General features: G+C 43.1%; 1 protein-coding gene across 2 annotated transcripts in view; it reads left to right on the top strand.

Moving 5' to 3' along the window:
• Positions 1 to 20,157, top strand: part of NEXMIF (neurite extension and migration factor) — a 170,109-nt gene that overhangs the window by 3,024 nt on the left and 146,928 nt on the right. The window contains exon 1 of one of the 2 annotated variants that reach the window (XM_032983375.2): positions 1,222 to 1,265. The exons of the other annotated variant lie outside the window; for it this stretch is intronic. The gene's annotated coding sequence lies outside the window, so the exon portion shown is untranslated. Of the gene's footprint in view, positions 1 to 1,221; positions 1,266 to 20,157 lie in introns of those variants that run through there. 2 annotated transcript variants of the gene reach the window in all.

Raw genomic sequence — 20,157 nt, 5'->3', positions numbered from 1 at the left:
GTTCTTTGGAAAGAAGCATATAAAAGGACTTAAATGTGCTTGCAGGACCGAGACGGACACAGGCGAGGCTCGAGGAGAGAGTGTTCCCAAACAAAGGGGTCTGACTCAGGTTGGCATCCTGGGTGTAGGACGCAACCGTCGATACGAGGTGCGGCAGCGCTTCTCAGATCATGAGGCTTTTCCTTCGTAGACAGAGTATTAACAGACCAACCATGCTGATTTCCCCAAGCATAACAGTGAACCGCCCCCTTAAAGTTTATACCCTGTTGGAACAAAAAGTGACGTTAGGAAATAATCTTTTCCTTGGGCAGAATCTGGGGAGGAGAGCTGTGGATGCTCCAGACCTTGCCCTAGTCCTTGCATGGGGGCTGTGCAGATGCTGCCATAGTTGAGTTTGTGTTTGGCCCTGGGAGAGGTGGGTAGTCTGAATGTTAAACACGGTGAAATTGCTCTTGCTTCTCAGTAATGATGATTTTTGGTCTGTGCGGGAGTTTAAAAAAAATATTTTGAGAATTGGGAGCAAAATAATTTTTATATAATCCACCTGTTACGTTCAAAGTCCTGTATTTTCACCTGGGAAAGGATTGCACTTTTTTATTTTTATGCTAGCTCTTTGTGTACTTTTAGCCCCGCTTGAGTTGGCTTTATAATCATTACCTATGTATACAGTCAGGTGCTTGACGAGCCTGATTTTGTGGAAGCTGCCAGCAGTGAGTAAATGAGCCATGTGGCATAAAACCGAGCGAACCATGTTTTGTTGGTACCTTGCTCTTCCCTCGTTCCTTGGAGCTGGTTGTACCTGCCCGTGGTGTCACCTGGCGCAGGGGTCCGGGCTGTTCTAACGTGGGGACCTGCCCCATTTGTTACCTGTACGTGGTGCCAGAGGCTTGGTGGGATCTCAGCCCTTCGATTTTAGGTCTCCTGGGTGCCGTTACAACGAAATGTTAAATAATTACCGTGTGTTACATCATTGTGTAGAAAGTGGTGAAGTTGCTGAAGATGATGAGCTGGTTCGAGCATCCCGGCGTTGGGCGTGGGTTTTGCACGAAGGCCCCACAAATTGAGGATAAGCCGTCCCCTCTCTCAGCGCCAAACTGTTGGCACCATTGGTTCCCAGCCTGCCGACGTGAGGAAAAACTGGGAGTATTTGGGAAAGCTGAGCCGGGGCGAAGTTTGCAGGAGGAGCTGTCGGTTCTGCAAATGAGCGTTGAACCCGGCTGTGTGCCTTACCCTTCGCAAAGTCGTCTTGCGAACAGCGAGGGAAGGTGGCTGTGGTTCAGTCGTGCTTTGGACGGCGAGGTGGTAGTGCTGTGGGTAGATTTTGTTTGCAGTTCAGGGGAGTAGCATGTAATCTGTGTAATACTGCTTTTGTGTGCCTCTATTGCAAATTGATGTCTGGGGAATGACATGTAGCAAAGGCTCTAGACCAGCAGGCCTCTGATATTTTTGTAGCAATGTCTTTTTATTCAAAGCAGGTGTCATGGAGATCTTTCATCCCAGGATTTCTTTCATCCCTGGCGTTTGTTAGCTTGTGTTAAAACTTTAAATCTCGAGAATTTCTTCTGTACAGAAGGTGTTCTCATATTGCTTTTGCATGGGCTGAACTGGATGATTATGCAGTCTCCAAACAGCGATACGTGCGAGCTGGATCCGTGTCTGCACTGCTACGTCGGCTCTGCAAATAATAAAGGGACGTAACGCAGGGCCCTTGGGTCGCAGGAGCGGTCCGTGCTGGCTGTGCCGGAGGAGGCTGCGGGCAGGTTTGGGAGCGGGCAGCAGTGGTGGGTGTTGTCCCCGGGCAAAGTTTTCTTCTGACCCTTGAGTATTCAGAAGGTGATTTATGCCCAGCGGTGTGAGCTCATATTCGCAGGCTTGTTTCATTTTGACAAAGCTCTGGAAGCGCTTTTTACGATAAGATGCTTGATTTGTTTAATTTATCCAAGCTCTTGTCTCGATAGTCTCCCATGACAGAAAATTCTGCTGCCTAATTGTTTCCTTTCATTGATCCTGCATTTATTTTTTTGTTTTGTTTGTGCCATTTCTTCAGAATATGGGCGGATGTGTCACTAGAAATTTTTCGCGATCTTGTCTAGATTTGCTGCTTTTGCCCCTCGGGAGGGTAGGACCATGGTACGCCGGACCAAAAGGGCTGGCACTGCTTCTGCTTGGACCCCAGTTGATTTATTTACCAGATGGGTTTTAACACTTTTCCGAATTGTCATTATCATTACTGTGATCACTGTCTCTGCAAATAGCTGCTGTTATCCTTAGGCATGAGACCAGGAGCATCTCTGTCCTAAGAATCCGGGAGAGCTTGAGGTCAGACTTCTGGATGTCCCCTTGCGCGGCGCTGCAATGCCAAGCCTCAGCGTGTCATTGAAACTGGCAGGAACAGCAGAGGTTGTGCACTTGGCCTAGACACTGATTAGGTTTTTTGCCAATGTATCAGCTTTCTCACCTTGCTTACGTAGAGCCTCTGTTCTGCCGAACGGCTCCTCGTGCACGGGTGGCCGGTTCATGTCGTAAAGGTCATCCTACTGCCTTGTGGTGTTCACTGCTGTTCTGTGCATCTCCGCCGAGTCAATTTGAGAGGGGAGTGTCAGGATTTCTAAAATAAAGCAAAATAGTTGAGGCAGTTCCCACCTCCCCTCTCCCCCGGGGTAGGGAGCTCCTTATGTCCTAAACCCCAAGCATTGTCGCTGTACTTTTCCTGGCATGGCAAAACCGGTGAGAAGGTGGATGATGAGACGAGACTGTTGCATTTTTGAGGGCGTTCAAATTCCCAGATGATGGTTATCAGAACAATCAGCTCTTGTGAGTCTTGCAGGACGTGGCTTGGTGGACCGTAGGGTACCGCTCGGCACCGAGCACCCCTGAGAAACTGCCTGCTTGTTTCATTGCTACGCGAGAGCTGGGCTCTTCGGAGGGCTAGCACACAAACTCCCGGCTCTTTCTCAGTCCCATTCTAGATGAGGTCTCTGCCGTGCTTGGGAGTTGCCTTTGCAGATGTGTACTTAAAAACCAAATTCCTTTCCTCTTACTTGGAAGGTTTTTGATGGTGGGTTATAGTGCAGAAGAACCGAATGTAGAAAAGACAAGCTCTGTGGATGGATTGTGTTTCCCGTACAATGTCTCAGTGAATGACTTGAGTCTTTGATGGAGAAGAGAAGCTGAAGCTGTATGAAGGGCCTGTTTATTGGCATTAATTATTTTTTATTAGTTACAGCATCCGTAGTCCGTTGGCAGTAGAAGAGCCCAAAGTGAGAATATTAAATCTTCAGAAGTTTTTCAAAGCTTGCGTTTTTCATAAGAAGCTTGTGAAGCTTCAAATCTAAAGCTTCCAAAGTCGTCTTTTTATTCTTCAGAAGTGCCACGGAAGCTCTTCTTTTTTTTTTTTTTTTTTTGTTAGTGTTTTAGCTGAAACTGTAAGTTTTATACATACAAAAAATTGTTGTTTCCCATCCATTGCATTGGCCCCAATTTTCAGGTCTCTAGCTGGGTCAGCTAGATCCTCTGCCAGCATTGACTGTAATCTGTAGACCAGGTGTGTACCCTCTGCTACCAATTTATTCTCGTTTTTCTCCTCTGATTAGGGTTTTACTCTGTGGCTGGTAGCAGGCTGAAGTACATGCTGACATGAAAGGTGCGTTTGTTTGCAACTGCCCAGTTAGGACAATACTTGACCTTCACAGTTGTTGAATAACTTCAGAGGAATACTTAACTGCTTCACGGAAACAAGGGTTGTGGGTGGGCGTTTAACAAGTACAAAGTGAATCTGGTGTCTGGCCAGCTAGCAGCAGTTCTCCCGTTAGCCTGCAAGGTCATGTTTTAATGCTCTGAATATGAATTTAAGGTTCACGCTGGTATTTTGGTGGCAATACAGATGGATGCTTGGTCTTATTTCATATTGCTTCAGGGAATGGTGCAATTAGTACTTTTGGCCCGCTCTGAACCTCGAAGGTAAAAATGAAAATTGCCTTTTTTCAGGGTGATCGCTGTTCTCGTTTGAAGAAAACTGGTGGGGAATGGGATTATTTTAGCTACAAAAAGTTGTGATGTGTTGGTTTTGTTGTTTTTGTTTTGCTTTGTTTTTTTTAAATGTTTTGCTTACATTACATGAACAGGTTTACTTTCTCAATAGATGTGCCTTTAACGCTGAAGGATAGGTAGAATTTTGGGGAAGATCAGAAGGGAAAGTCTGCTGCTGACCACAATTTTTCAGCTCATATTAAAGCAAACAAGCAAACCCCTATCTTCTTGACACTGCTGGCTCTGTAGGGAGCAACACACAATAATTTCCCATGGTTTGTTTATGTCTGTATCTGCGGAAATCCACTATATCAAAATCACCTGTCCATGTAGCGCCTTGTCTTAGATTCTTTGTGTGTGTGATGTATTAATTTTGAAGTACATCAAGCAGACATTGCCAACTTGTGCAGAAATGCAGCAGATTATTATACAAGCAGCATGGCTAATGTATTATACTGGAATTTAGGCCCATTACTAGCCCACGGTGCCTATGAGTTTGAAGCAGAGGAGCCACGTGCTGGTAACGCAGCCAGGCATGGCAAATGGGGAGAAACCTGTCAGCTGAAACCTCCTGCAGAAAAAATAATTTGTCCTAACCCACTAACCTTCACTTACTTAATTGTCTTATTTGTCTGGTTAGCTTATCATTTGATGGAGAGCTTGTACTGCAGTAAAAACAGTTTTGTTTATTGTGCCTGTTTCTTTAATTTGTGCTAATTCCTTCCCTGCTTCTTTTGGGGGCTGAACCGGGCCCATCCCATCTCAGCTGTTACAACCACCAGCCTTTATGAGCATGAACGGGAGGGTAGGCAAGCCTCTGTATTTCCAGGAAGGCTCTGGTTTGAAAGGGTGAATTTTTTAATTTTCTTGATCGCTCAGTCTAGAACTTATTGCTGTGTTAGGCCACGCAAAGTTATGTTTTGGGTTTTGCCTTCAGGTTATAGTTTATGTCTGTACGCAGTGACAAGCGAAGAGCCACGGTTCCCCCTTTTTCTGTAGGGGTTGTTTAAGACCCGGTGCTTAATGAGCAAGGGGCTGTATAGTGCTGATTTTACCCTTCTGAAGCAATTTTGGTTTTGGAGGAGAGATGGGTATTGGTTATGATGCAGAGCTGAGCTTAAAGTTGGTTTGTGGCTAATGTGTTGGCTGTTACATGGTCACTGGTGTATGGAATTATTGAATCTGATTCATGTGTTGAGCAAATCCTGGTATCCCAGTCCTTTTCTCATTCTTCCCCCACCCATTAACTACATCCTTCTTTCCTCCCATCTTTACAACATTTACCTCTGTGTATGTGCACAATCTGCCAGCATGTGTGCTGGATTCCCTCACTGCAAATCTTAGGACGAGTTTAAGACTTCCTAAAGGTTAGTTCAGGATGAATACAGAAGCATCTTGGATTAATTTTTCAACTCCTGCAGGTAGTCTGTCGGTGGTCTGGAGGGGAATTTCTCCGACACGAGCAGCTTAAGGCTGTGAGCAAAAAACCAAGTGCAGGCTTCACCTTGGGGTGTTTAGCCCAACCCTCTCATTGCCAACAGAGAGCCAAGAGCGGGAATGGAGGAAGATGCCCCCTAAGAAAGGATAGATGGTGGTGCTGGAGCAACCTATAGTAACTGTGACATTTCAGTCTCAACGGGGAAAAGAAGAAGATGCTGCTTAAATTGTGCTTTGAAGCTGTTTGCCCAGCGTGGTATGGAAAAGTCTTCATCTGCGTTGCGATCAATAAGTTTGTGCACGGTGGAATCCAAACATCGTATCAGAAATGGTTCATGATTGTGTGGAGCCTTAAACTTCATGTGAAAGCGTAGGGGTTATTTTCCCCATTACAACCTGTAATAAACATAAAATGCATAAAAACTGCAGCTGATAGAATCACCTGTGAGTTCTCGCCCTGCCTTCTGTGGGCTGATGTGGAAACAAAGGGGGGTTGAAGGATACATGATGCTGTATTCTGCTATTCGGTTAGGCCTGGGCATTTGCTGAAGGGGCCGTGATAAACCACACCCGATTTTGCAAGTGTCAAGGTGAAAACTTGATGTGTAGCTCACTGTTTAGTCAGTATTTTTCTTATGTTGTTAATACCTTCAGTACCGCCCCCCCATGTGTTTACGGGTAAAGCAATACCCTGTGGTGGCAGTTCCTAAACTCCATCTCTGGGGCTGTTTGAATCATTTCTTTCTGGGGAAACACAGGTGCTTAAATAACAAGAGGGTAGCGGAGGGGTTGGAATGAGTGTTTCCAGATCTGATGGTGGTTAGGCAGGGTGCTCCTCATTGTCCTTTGCTATCAAATGCTTTCACACACTGCTCTGTCTCTCCTTGAGCAACGTCTGTGCGTTGCATGGTAATGGAAGTCAAAAGAATTTGTTTGATGTTATTTATTCAAATCTGGAAAGGATGGTTGTGCAAAGACCAGAGAAAAATGGTTTGAGTCTGACAAATGCCAAGGGTTTTTGTTTTGTTTTTTAAGCCCAAACAAACCCTTTGGGATCCTTGGCTGGGTATATAATAGCATGAAATACACCACTTCTTTCATTCTGCTCCCTAAAAATCTAATTCTTTATGCATTTAAAGTGGGAGTTGAGGCAAAAACAGAGTTTAGCTCTGTTGACCTATATTTATGAAAAAAGAAGGCTTGCTAAGTGTTGCAAGAAAATATATAGTGCTGTTTGTATACTCTGATGAAATGTATACACATACTAAAAACACTTTTGGGATTCTTCATCCTGAATGTTTAAGCCCTTTCCAGCCAGATTCAATCCGTTTGCGCTGTTCATAGCATGTATATTCAGACTTCCCATTAATAGCCATGAAACATCAATGAAGTGGGACAGCAGAACAGGGAGTTTAGAATAAGCAAGGAACAGAGGTGGCAGTGAAAACCTCCCTGATCTCAAGGTTTAAAGGTGAACTTTTTTCCCTGTTTTTTTTTTTTTCTTTTTTTTTTTTTTTTTTTAATTTGGTCCACTCTTTATAAAGCATAGTTTAATGATTATCATGCTGCTTATTGCATAACTGTGGCACAGATGTTATTTTTTGTAATGTTGCCTGACATATTTAAAAGGGAAAGGGAGGAAGGGAATTTCTATTCTCTGGAGATGAATATGTGGAGCCTATTAGTCTTAAAAAAGTGTGAAGAGCTTGTTAGAGCTGAAGCTGGCACATTTCTGAAAGACTGATCTGTGGAGTGAAGCTCTTCAGATAAAGAATGAGTGATATATCTTCTGGAGTTGGTTGTGTGTGTTACCAGATAGCCTAAAATCAGAACTCGGTGGAGTACTTGTGTGCGTAATGTTTAGGCACGTGCTTAAAGATTTTGTGGAACTGAGACCAAATCTGAACGTGTATTTAATAAAATAAGGTGTTGGCCAAAGTTAAGTTTCGCAGGATAATCAGCAATGGTGCTTAGAGTTAAGGGATGTGAAGATGAAATACATCACTCAGCATGGGTAATACTGAATGTTTGAGTGTTTACATTTCTGCAGCTGAAAACAAAACCTTTAAAGTTGCTTTCTTATGAAGGTTTGACTGAGAAACTACAGTTAGAAATACATTGGGTTTCAGTGGAAGGAAAAAATTACATGCAGGCCTACCATTTCCTGGTGAAATAGGCATGAGAACATAAAGTCATCTCCTTTTGGCATTTCTAACAACATTATAAGCTTTGAAAAGAGTAGAAATGCAAATAAGTAGAGATGAAAATGGTAAATGCTATATTTATATTTATTTATGTGTAATAACAAAATTCTCGGTGTTTCAGATCAGCACAGTGTGCCTTGATTCACAAAGTGTTTGTTACATAAACACTGGATAAAGCCGCACAACCCACCTCTCCCAGCTGCATAGAGGAGCTAACCAGCTCCCGGAGAAATTAATGACCTGCTAGAAATGCAGCCGTGAAACGAACCCAAGAACCTTGACTTCCCAGCCCTCATTTGTGCGTGTGTGTAGAGTAACAGGATAATTGTTTGTGATAAATTGATAAGGGGGAAAAGAGGAGGGAAAAGGGGGAAATGGCACCTACTGTCATCAGGTGTCCTTTTGAACTCTTGGATTAAAAATAATTCAAGTGATGAATTTAAAAGAACTTCCGAAAAGAACAGGTGAACAGTTATAAAAACAAACAGAAGGAAACCTGAGAGGGTTTTTTACTTGTTTCTGCTTAGGGCAAAATATTTTGGTTTGAATTTCGTTTTGCTTTTGTTCTCCCCTTTGGCTTTCCCCTCTTCTGGATTACCTACTACAGGAAATAATGAATTAGGCAAAATAAATCCTAAATTATAGTTGTGGAAGGCAGGTACTGCTGCGTGAGTATAGGATTATGCACAAGCTCAGGTGTAAATTTTATGGCAGTCCTTGTGCCTGGGATTTTCTTCAGCAAGAAGCGGGGGGGCTGTGACTTGGTGCCTCAGCTCCCGCCGCCGGGCTTCCGCGGCCTTTTGTCCGTGGGACCGTGCTGGCGCTGGGTGTCGATGTTACAGTCCTCGATGGGGGAGAGGGCCTCTCGCCTCGCTCCATCAGGCAGGGCTTCCTTGGCTGGCAGGTGGACAAAGCTCCTCCAGGGTCTGGAAATTTTCTCTCTTTCCAGTGTCCAGTGACACCCGTGCAATGTTTAGTGTGGGGTGCTCTGAAAACTTCCCCTTCTGGCTAAAAAAAGAGAAATGGATGGAAAATATTAGTCTAAAATAGAAGGTTTGTGCTGATGCAAGCTGTGTTTACTTTTGGAAATTCAGTTTATTAAACTCAAGGCTGCAGAACTCCAGGGATCAGTGATGCTGTCTGAACATCACCTTACGCACCGCACAAGCAATTTTTCAAAATTACTTTTTTAATTAAAAGTTGTATCAGTTTAATGCGAGTTAAAGGAAAGTTCACAGGCTTAGTGTTGTCTGAAACATGCTGCAGATTTGGGAAAAACCTTTTTCTTCCTTTTTAAGATTATCTAAAATAGTGAATATGCATGCAAGGCAAGGGGAATCTCCTCCTGGGCTTTACATCTTGAGGGATTGCGGGGTAAAGGTATTTATTGATTATCAGTCGAGCTCTGCTTCTGTTACCCTCGGAAAGAGCTGCATAGAAGCTGAATTGGAATATGAACATAAGGAAAACAAGGAGGACCTGAGGTACAGCAGAGGAAAGTCAATACAGAGCTTATTTAAATGTCAGCTGCCGGGAAGAGCTCTGCTCAAAAGCTGTAAGGAGAGATTAGGTCTAAGACATAATGCATGAGTGTGTAAGGAAGGGAGGAAAGATTGCTGAGCAAGTCAGGTGCTGTGGGGAATGCGTGCGAAAGGAATATATTAAGGAGGAGGAAGAAAGAAGAAACTGCTGACTGAAAATTACATCTGACAATTAGTTTTGAGCAACTAATCGGAGAAGCACGTGGCTTTTGGACAGGGGAAGACGGTGATCGTAGTTGGTGGGCGATTTGATCCATTTTAACGGCGTTATTCATCAGCAGAGTTGACAGGGATAAGCGACACTCGTTACAAATCTGTTTACTACAGCTATGTATTGTATTTATTTTCTGAATGTATGTGCAGAGTAGAGTGTCTCTGTAAGCATAGGGCTTCTGGATTTTGAACCACATTGGCTAAATAGAGTCAATAGGCCAGAGTTGTAATTGTGTGGCATTTGTCAACATAAGTGGATTTACATTTGGGGAGAGCTTGAGCCGAAAAGTCACTGTTTGGTAAATGAATAGCCTTATTCTGCATGTTACCACCATTTTTATTTTAGAAAGTTGGCCACTAATTATGTGCTGTAATAAGAAGTAGCTGTATTAGAGTTGTGCCTGAAACAAAATTGGGTTGAGCGCTCCTGTACAAGAAACATTATTAGAGGCAGCCTCCAAAATTTAAACCCAAATCAAGTTACACATAGGCGCTGTTGGTGTGGTAAGGAAAACATGGGAAGCCTTTCAGCTGTGGTGAGGTCTTTGGTGCAAGGCCTGTACCCTCCTGGTCCATTTGGTCCGTAGCTGAGGAGCGCTCCTGGTTCAGGCGGTGCTGCTGAGCTCCAGCAGGGCAGTACGTCTGAATGATGCTTTCTGCTGTTGCTGGGGGGTTAGGAGTCTGTCTCATGGTGCTGAACGATGACCTCATCTGGGTTTTTCAGTCCCCCTTGGCCAGTACACTGGGTCATGACGTCCTGGACTGGAGTGAGAAAGATGGGGGTGCACCCCACTGCGCTGTAGCCCACTGCGACCTGGCCAGATTTTTCTTTTATTTTTTATTTTTTTTTGTCCATCCTCTTGCCCAATTTTGAATGGAGTTCAATGTCTTTATCTTCAGGGAAGCGAGTGCCTTGTGGATGGTAGCTAAAAGACCTAACAAGTCTTCAAGATCAAGACTCTAGCTGGCAGCAGGTGCTTCCTTGGCACAGAAAAACTTTCTAGTTTTAATCCACTCTGAAAAAACTGTGCCTTGGAACAAGCGCTCACTCTGGACAGTAGGACTACAAACATTCAAACAAAGGATGGCTACAAAACAAATGCTGCTTTGGGTGCGAGGGGCGTTTCTTTGTCTTTACCATCTAGCATAAACATGTAGCAACACGTATGGTAGTATTTGTATTCTTATCAGTCATACGTTATGGTCTTGTTGTGCCACACTGACTGCAAACACACATTTATTAAAAAACATCACAACCGTTGCACATGCTTCTCTCCTGCAGAGAGGATGAAAGAACAAACAACATATGACGAGCATTATTTGCATTGTTTAATGCTCTTCTGAGCAGAACAACTCATTTACACTAGAAGATGCATTATTGTCCAGAAGGGAAGATGACCAAGCAGGCTGAGCTGGGCAGGCACATATTTAACAGGTAGATGGATATGACCTATGCTCGGAAGCAGTGGGCTTAGGTTACTGTCTCCCTCTCTGGCTTTAGCTTTTATTTTCCAAAATGCATTAGGACGGTGGAACAGTTGGCAAGGGAAGTAGGTTTACATTGAAAACACACTGGAGGTATCACTTAGTGGTCCGAGCACATGAGCCAACAAACCTAGTTCCAGCCCTAGCACCAGCGCTGGCTTCTCTCTTGGCCATACGACAGTGCCATCATTTTTCTGTCCTGCTCGCTCCACTTGTTTAATGGGATTATTAATAGGGATGTGTTTGCTTCCCAGGAGTGTTGTGAAAATTAGTTAAGGTTTGAAAAGTGTGTTGAAGTCATCTCTCAGTGATTATTATTACAGCTACTGCTTTAAAAACACTTTTTCTTGTATCAAAAATATTTCCTCTGCTGGAGCTTGCTCTTTGCATTTTTTTGCATTGTTTGTGTGCGGTGTCCCTAGGCTCTTTCAGTATACATACTTTTTTGTGAAACATTCTATTTTATCCTCTATTTGAGATTCAGATTTTCAGGATGTATGTTATTACACCAAATGTGAATAGGAAGCAAAAAGCTTTATGCTGATGAAACTTCATGGTTGCTGCTTTCCTGGCTGAGCAATGTCTGTGGGTCACGAATGCATTGACATGTACTTGTAATGATACTCCATCGCATCTAGTTAAAGAAGGTGTTTAGACCAGGAGGGATCCTTACAGCTCTTACAATGTTAGCCGTGTCTTTAGAGAAAGCTGAGAAGCAGAGAGGCTAACAGGAGTGTAGGGAGATGGACCTGGAGATGTGAGATGAGATCTTGAGAGAGAAATACTGCCCTTATCTCCAGGACTGAGGCAAGGTGGTGACCACAGGCGTGTTCTTTAAGGATGAATAGCTCCAGTGCAACTGCAGTCGAAGCCTTTTGGACCAGCCAACTGTTAGTCTCTCAAGTGAAACAGACCCTGCATGTTTCAAATTGCATACTCTTAAGTACTGAAAAAATAACCTTTCAAAGTTTCGCCTCTAAAACTTTCTTCCCTTTTATATGACATAGAGGAGCTATCATGCTTAATTAAAAGGTTCTTGATATTCTTTTGAAGATTCCTATTCCAGTAAAAGGTGGAGAGATCTTTCTGCAGATTACTGTTGGCCAGGACTGATTTCTTGTCAAAAAATGACCCCTTTTAGCAGTTACTTCAAAAAGCATCTGGGGAGCCAGTTTAACCTAAACCAAGGGGGGGGGTAGAGTTGAGAAGAACGCTTTCTGTAGCGTTTAAACTAGACATTTCTTGGAGGGCATCCTTCTGAGTGTTGATCTAGGTTTGACTGTAGGTGGTATTGAAATCCTTGGATGTGACTGGAAGTTGGATTGAAGATGAAGGGAGAGAACAAGGATATAAATATTGTGAAGAGTGAAGAATTTATTCTTGCAGGGCAGGAAAACACCGTACCTTCTCCCTTACAACACTCAAGTAAAATGCCCGTGTTACTGTCCCCTTGTGGACTTCTTCCATTCTCCTTTACTTGTCTTTCTCTTCAGTATCAAAAGCTGCATCCCCTGATGGTTATCTTGCTTCTGGTATCTGAGTTCACACAGAGAATTAGATGAAACAAGGCAAACTTGGTTCTGATAGCTCTCTTCTAATTCTGCTGCATAATGGAGATGAGCAGTACTTACATAACAATATCCTGGGATGTTAATAGATTTAATAACCCAGAAAGGTGGGAAGAGGTTCTGAATTACCTATAAAATGGCATCTAACTAATGAAGTTTACAGGAAGCTTATCTCCCTGAAGAAGAGTCAGATGGTAGGCGCAAGACTTCTGCATATGCTCAGAAGAGAAAACAAAATGAAGCTGTCTCTCATAATCGGAATAAATCTCCCATTAAAAATCAGTTCTTAGGTGCTATTGGATCATGCCAGTTTTACATGGGCTTCTAGTTAAACTCTGGTAAAAATGTAAACAACACAGACTTCTTCAGATCTAATTTTCTCTTTTTTTTTTTTTTTTTCTGAGTGTAGATATGTACCAGTCTTGGGGATTATAACTCTGTATGTGCCCAATGAAAACAATAAGTTCATTAATGCTGTTTTGTTAGACCTTGCCCCCCTCTTGCCATGGTGATAAGGGACCTTAATTACATCCCAGAACAAATGCTAGAGAGCTTGACAAAAAGGAGAAACATGGGGAGGGGGTGGAGAAATACTGAGATGTTGTTAGCAGATATATGCAGAGAGCTGTATCCTGCAGAGGAGACTGTATTTTATTGAAAACACTGGTTTTCTTTCCCAAGAATAGAGCATGTGCTGGTAGGCTGTAAGCATCTGTGGACAGTCTGTAGAACTGGTATTGGCAGCTGTCTGTATGCCAGATCGCGCTCCTCGGTGTGGGCACCTGTCCATCTGCCCGGAGACCCAACGGGGAAGGCACTGCCCGCCCAGTGGTAGCCAGAAATTAAAAATGTATTCTTAAATCTATTCTGGATGCTGGTGATTTTTCCTGATGGGAAGTGGCCAAATCGTTGGGTTGATTCATATGTTCATATGTTAAGGAAAAAAAAAAAAATGTCTGTGCGAGGAGGGGTGGAAAGGAAGGAGAAGGATAAGAATTCAGAGGATTTTCATGAATACCATCAGTAGAGAGCATGTAAATGAAAGAGGGGGAATTATGATGCTAAACAATGAAAAGGAAGGTTGGCAAATAATGTTAGCTTAAGAAAGGAAGAGTTTGCTGTAAGAACCAAATCTCCATATGAATTCAAAAAAGGAAGCATGCAGAAACACAGGCATTTTTTTAGTAAGAAATGTTAGGTTCCTCTGTTTGTTTTCTGATTATTGGGTGCTCAGGTTACACCTTCAAAACTTCCTGCGCCGTCACTTGAGGTAGAATATTAACTTCAGGTTAGAATCTCAGCTTTTTAACTGCGTTTCCAGTTTGAAATTGGAAGACTATGGCTATCAGCTCTCATACCTTTGTCTCTGGTCTTAAATTTACGTGCTGCCTGTATAGTTGTACTTCATAATTTTTCCTCACTTAAACTACCTTTCAAAAAACTAAAATAAGATGGTCTTCTCTAGTCTCTCACAGGAAGCGTGTTTTCCAGGTCACAAGACAGTTGTTCTCTGAGCAACTAATTTATTAATTGTACTTTTCTTTAAATTTATTTTTTATTTTCATGTCAGATTTTTCTCTCTCGCATCATACACATCTTGATGCACAAGTGAAGGTGTTTCAAGCAAAATTTAGTGCATTACAAGATGACACATAAAAGGCAACCCTGTTGTCAAGAACTATCAGGCAGTTTAAAGTCTGGAATTGGATGTCTGTCTAGCCAGATATTTTAGAAACTTTTAAGTCAGAACATGGTGTAATTCTTGTATTTTTTAAAATATGCCTCTGGAAAGCATGCGTCAAAACTGCCAATGTGCTGCTAAATGTATTAAAAAGCAAATCCAGATGCCTGTGGACCTATGTATCATTTAAACGCATTATAGTAGGTACTAAAGTAATAGTGTGAGAGGCAACTGCAATCTGTGAGTGAATACAAAAATGTCCATCAGCCTTGATTATGTGAGAGTAGCCTTCATGTAATCGTTCGGTGCACTGAACTGGATGCCTTTTAGAGAAGCAACAGGAGCAAGACTTTGTCTTATTCATGGTCCAAAGAAAGTGTTTGACTGGCTTGAGTAATGCTGTTTAACAGGCGATCTTGAATTTACACCCATTAGGGGGAAAGAAAGAATATTTTCTATATCGGTAAATACTTTTTTCTATCGATTTTTATTTGCTGAGCCTGGGATAAGTTTCGTGGAACAAAACTATTTCGGTTTCAGTGGTTCATGCAGATTCCCTCAGTGTTGGTTGGTTTTGGACAGTGTTTTGGTTACAAAGAATAAAAAAGCTCAAGGTATGGTGTATGCCCTGCTATGGCTAGATGTAACAGCCATGTAATAGATTCATTTTAACAAAGGTAACTTTGTTTTTCCTGAAGTGTGTACGGGAAAGAGAAACTATTTGCAGTTGGCTAGGTGCGTGATTTCTTATGATTTCTTACTCTTTTACTATTTCTATGTGTTTCCAATACCCCTGTTCAGGATTTTCATTGAAGGTTAACAAAATCTCCTATACAGTTCTTGCTGTCCTTTCAAAACCTTGGATTTAATTATTTTTTACTTTACCTAGGGAACACGGTGTCCTTAAATATCCAGGCCTATCCAATACTAGTTTCCATTTTGCAAGAACAGAAAACAGGCTTCTTACTGGAATTGAGTAGAAACTGGGGTTGTTCCATTTAAGTTTTCCAGGTTTCCTTTGTAGGCTGAGAAAAACTGGTTGTCCTGGTTTGGGCTGGAATAGTGTTAATGTTTCTTCTTAGGGTCTAGAATAGTGCTGTGTTTTGGATTCAGTATGGGATTTGGTATGACAAAAATGCTGATAAGACACTGATGTTTTCAGCTGTTGCTGAGATTTCAAGGGCTCTCCCAACTCCCCACATCCTGTCTGTGCGCAGGTACATGAGAGGCTGGAAGGGAGCACGGCCAGAGCACTGGACCCAAACTGGCCAGTGGAATGTTCCATATCATGTAACGTCGTGCTCGGTATATAGAGGAGGGGCAGCCGGGATGGAGGGGGCTCTCTCTTGCTTGTGGGCTTGCAACTGTGGGATCTTCATATTTCAGGATCTCTAGCTGGGAACGGGCTGGGTAGCAGTCAGCGAGTGGTGAGCAATCTCATTGTGCTTTGCCCGTTTATACTTTTTATTGTTGCTGCTGTTTTATTTTATTACCATTATTAAACCGTTTTTATCTCAACCTATGTGTCTCCCTTTACCCCTCCAATTTCCTTCCCCATTCCCAGGCAGGGGAGTGTGGGCGAGCGGCTGCATGGTGTTTGGCTGCCGGCCGAGTTCAAACCACGACACTGGTATAAGCTTAAACAAGTCATAATTAAGACAACAGTAGGGGTTGTAGAGGCAATTTCATGGACATTCAGTGGAAAGGGATTTCAGGTAAATACACGTAGGTTGACTGTAGTTTAAGTAACATTAATGAAATAAGATGTAAAGGTGAATGAGGGGGATGAGACTTGAATTTTCAAATGGATGAGTTGAGAAGTTGAGGGTGGGTCAGCAGTGGTACCACTGCCTGCCCCTTGATGGGAGTTCAGTATAAATTGGTGACTAGATTTCCCTGCCCCATAAACCTGTGGTCTGCAAAATTATTGTCAGATAAACATTACTGCAGGGAAGAAACCCATAAACTCATGGTTTTACAGATTATAGCATTGTTAGTAGCAAACAATACCATTAAAATCAGCACTTTTCAGACAAATGCTTCAGGAACAGTGAAGATGAGCACCTGCCCATCTTCAGGGAGCCTGGTTCCTCCAGAATTAATGGAAGGTCTCAGCAGACCTGGAGCTGTTGTGGAAGTGACTGCTGGTGAAGTATGAGTGTGATGAAACCAGAACAGCACGTTTGGAAGTGGTCTTTGTTGTTTTTAAAGCTGAATGGATTACTTCCATGTAGTATGTTGTTGGACATATTGTAGTTCTGGGGGAAAAAGGCAGGCAGAGGACAAGCCAATTCCATAATTAATATTGAGTTGAATTCTCTTCTGTAATTTGAAAGGAATAAAATGAGTGTTTCTATCTTCATTGTTAGTCCTTTGTAAATTAGTAAAGTTGGTGCTTTGTAATGTAACATTTTGATTTTTTTTCCATTTCAAACCTGCTTTATAAATACAAAGGAAATGTACAGTGTCAAAAGAAGTGCAGAAATCGAGGATGAGTGTACCTTGGGAATACATGTTATTCGTGTGCTCTCTGTACAGTGTACACTTACAGGAATGACTTTAGCACTTGACAGGGAAAGCTTCACTACACGCTAAAACCTTTCGTCGAAAAGATCTCTCATGACTTTTTTTATTTCACAAAATCCATAGTTCAGCTCCTTTGAAATCATCCAGCCTCCTTAGCTGGGCAGCATCCCCCGGGGACAGGACCCCCCAGGGGGAGGCATCAGCAGTTTGCTGACCGACTTTGGCTGAAGTTGCTTTTGGACCGCTGGCAGGCTCCCGTTGGAGCAGGAAATGCACATGCAAGGTATAACTAGTGTAATTAGGTGCTTGTGGGGATTTAGTCATGATTTATTTTTATTTTTTTTTAAGCTGTTATGCCTAGCGGTTATACATGTTTCTTACCTAAGAAGTTTTATGTTTGGCTTTTACTAAGTCAAAATGTGGTAGAAGAGTTTTAAAAATTACTACTTAAAGCTCAGATTTTGAGTTAAAACTCAAACCCTTGCTAATTCCCACCAGTGGGTGTTTTGTCTGTGTGCTGGTAAGCAAGGAGAACAAACTGGAAATGCCAAAATGCAAAGTGCTCTCTCTTCCCCATGGCAGCAGCTTTGCAGACCAGGACAGCAGCAGCACGTGGAAGGTGCGTTGGCTTACAGAAGACACCTTAGACTGAATGAGTTAAGCTGATGAAACATTTCTAATCCTTACTCTGGTTTCCACCTACCTCAGTTAATTATGGAGATGAGCTGTTACTGGTGAGTTTTGTGAAAGGGTGTGTGTAAACAGTATATATTATGAAAACAATGTAGACCTTGTTTGTAGGTCTGACTGCAAAGCTGGGAGAGCTCTGCTTGAGCCAGATCCCTGTTACTGCTCACAACAGCGCTCCGTGAGGTAGGTTGCTCTTGGGTCTCTCTTGCATAAAAATACCAGATTTGCAGGGTAACAATGTGAGACATTAAGGAGATATGATTATTTTTCTAGCTCAAAGCAGATGTCAGTTATCTTTTCTGTAGATAGTTGGCTTCATGTACAAGTCTCATGGTAGGTAAGTATTTTGATGAAGGGTGGCTCCTCCTCCACTGCCTCCTGGTTGCAGTGAATAGTGCAATTTAGTTACAGCAGTACACTGTTATCTTTTGCACAAGAATAGACTGTATTTATATAACTGCTGTCAAACTGGTGCAACCGCATCCACGCTCAATGGTAGGTAGGGTGATGCGACTGCAAAAGCCAGTGTAGTAATGGTGTAGCCACGCCAGTAGAAATGCCTGTGGAAAAAATCCTTGGTGGCCTGGCATGAGCTTTTACAGTTTCTCCTGAGCTGCTTGTTGAAGCCTTCCATTAAAACAATGAAACCTTAATTAAGGATTAAGTGGGTTGAACAGTGTATTTGCAGCGAGTCTATTCAAGGTCTTGATTCGACAACTCCGGTGCGTTCTTGAGAGAGGGTCTCAAAACGTATCTGAAGTACGTCCAGGAACACGACTGTAAGAGAAAGAATCAAGGGTGTATGGAAATGATACACAGCTCATGTAATTCCAGATCAGCAATTCTAATCGAGAGTTAGAAGTCGCTTGCCAGATGTACGCGTTTGACCCGGACGGTCGGGGTTTGGGAGCACGTGCTGGGTTTCGGGGTGAGAGTGCTGCCCTGGGACTCGAAGGGCTGTTGTGAGGTTGCAGCGAACGTTTGTGTCAGGGCAGGAGGAATGACTGCTCATCTGCTGCAGCTGTACTGCTATTCCTCTCTTCTTTCCATCCCTCCTGGGCAGAAAGGTAATCCAGCAGAAAAATTTTGGATGGTAGGCTCTGCCTGAAGGGAGAGCTGGAGATGCAGGGGACATCCCACTGCCATCTCCAAGAAATACAGCTCTAGTCTGGGATGCTCTGTGGCAATGGTGTCTCTTGAGTATCATGGTGTAGGTTTAGGCATCTGTCATGGCATCAAAGTCAAGGCAGCAAGTGCTACTTTTAAGGATAAGCAGAGCTCGTGGTTGTGATTATCCAAGGCTCACTGCGCAGCTTGGTAAATACAGGTCCAGCTCAAACGTTTGTGCCATTACCGGAAGAACGTGGGTATCTCTTTGGGGTTGGATGATCACGCTGGCCTGTGATGGTCCTGGCAGGAAAGCTTGGGCACTACCTGTCTGTTTGATTTGTCTCCTTGGCTTCCCCTGCCTTGTATCCTTCGCGTTTCTGGCACAGAGGCTGTGTCTCAAACTGCAGATGGTAACGGGGAGCAGGGATGCACGAGCTGGCGAGGGGCTGGAAGTGACCACGTGCTGGCAGCCACTGGGGCTGAGGAGCCGAGCAAAGTCATTCACACAGAGCTCTTGCAGGACTGTTTTACTGCTTGCAATACCCTTTTACAGAATACAGTAGCCTGTAATGTTGGCGTATCATAAAATTCATTATGGTCTGGCTCTTTCATTATACAACTACCCGGAGTTTGTCATTGGTTTAAGCAAATAATGCAGTCAAACCAGTAAACGCACACGGATGTTCAAGAAATTAAATTAGCAAGCCAAAAGTGATGGTATGGAAGGAGAGAGGAGGGAATAAAAAGATAAGGCTTTGTAAAATGCTTGATTGTAAGCAGTTTATAAGCAGATGTTTGGAGCATAGGTTTTTCTTTGTGTTCTCTGGGAAGTTTCTAGTTTACTGTTGCTTCTCAGTTAATGACAAAATAACAGTACAACTTCCACCTCTGTTATGAACAAACTCCTGTGAACTTTGCTTCATAAAAATTCTTTTTGCAATATGTAGAAATTTAACGCAGAAACATCACGTTTGTGTAATTGTGTACAAGTGATAAATACTCTTGGTGTCCATCAGTGTTAGCTAGTTTCTCTGCAAAAGGAATGGCTGTGGTCCTGTTAGGTACTAGTGATGTTCTTTAAAAAATCTTTTAATCCTTTTTTCACAGATGGTAGAGCTGGGAGAAGGAAGTCAATGGCCTGCTTGTGTAAGGGTGCTGTAGGTGCTCAGCTCTCAAGGATGTCAGTGAGGGTGGTGAGAATCAGGCTGCAGAGGTTAGTTAACCTAGCAAAAAAAGCTCGTGTGCTCACACTGCAACTCAACCAGGTTCCCTATACAGCTGCTCGGAGGTTAACCTGTTCCTCAGAACAGGACCTGGTAGATGTTCATCCATGAATTAGCGTTGAAGCGATTTTATTTATTGCAGTTTCCATGAGCTGGGAAAACCTGAAGCAGTGGCAGCTACAAGAGCCACTGCAAACTGGTTTGTCCGGTCCATGTGAAATGGCCTGTACGCTTACAACTTCCTTCAAATTCTCTGCAGTTGCACGCCAACTTCGGAGCTCCGCTGAGCACTGCAGCTAAAGTTCAGGGGGGCTCCTGGCAGCGTTGTAGCTCTCCCAGCTGTGATTGTGCTCAGTGGGAGTAGGTGACACGGCCAACCTGCTTGTACACCCGCGTGTCCGCAGACAGCACCGAGGAAACTTGGCTGGTGCTTGAGCTGAGGATTGCAGG

This window comes from Tyto alba, unplaced genomic scaffold (genome assembly GCF_018691265.1).
Source record: "Tyto alba isolate M040663 unplaced genomic scaffold, T.alba_DEE_v4.0 Super-Scaffold_5, whole genome shotgun sequence".
Taxonomy (NCBI): domain Eukaryota; kingdom Metazoa; phylum Chordata; class Aves; order Strigiformes; family Tytonidae; genus Tyto; species Tyto alba.
Note: the sequence above shows the minus strand (reverse complement) of the source record. Positions and strands in the feature narration are given on the sequence as shown.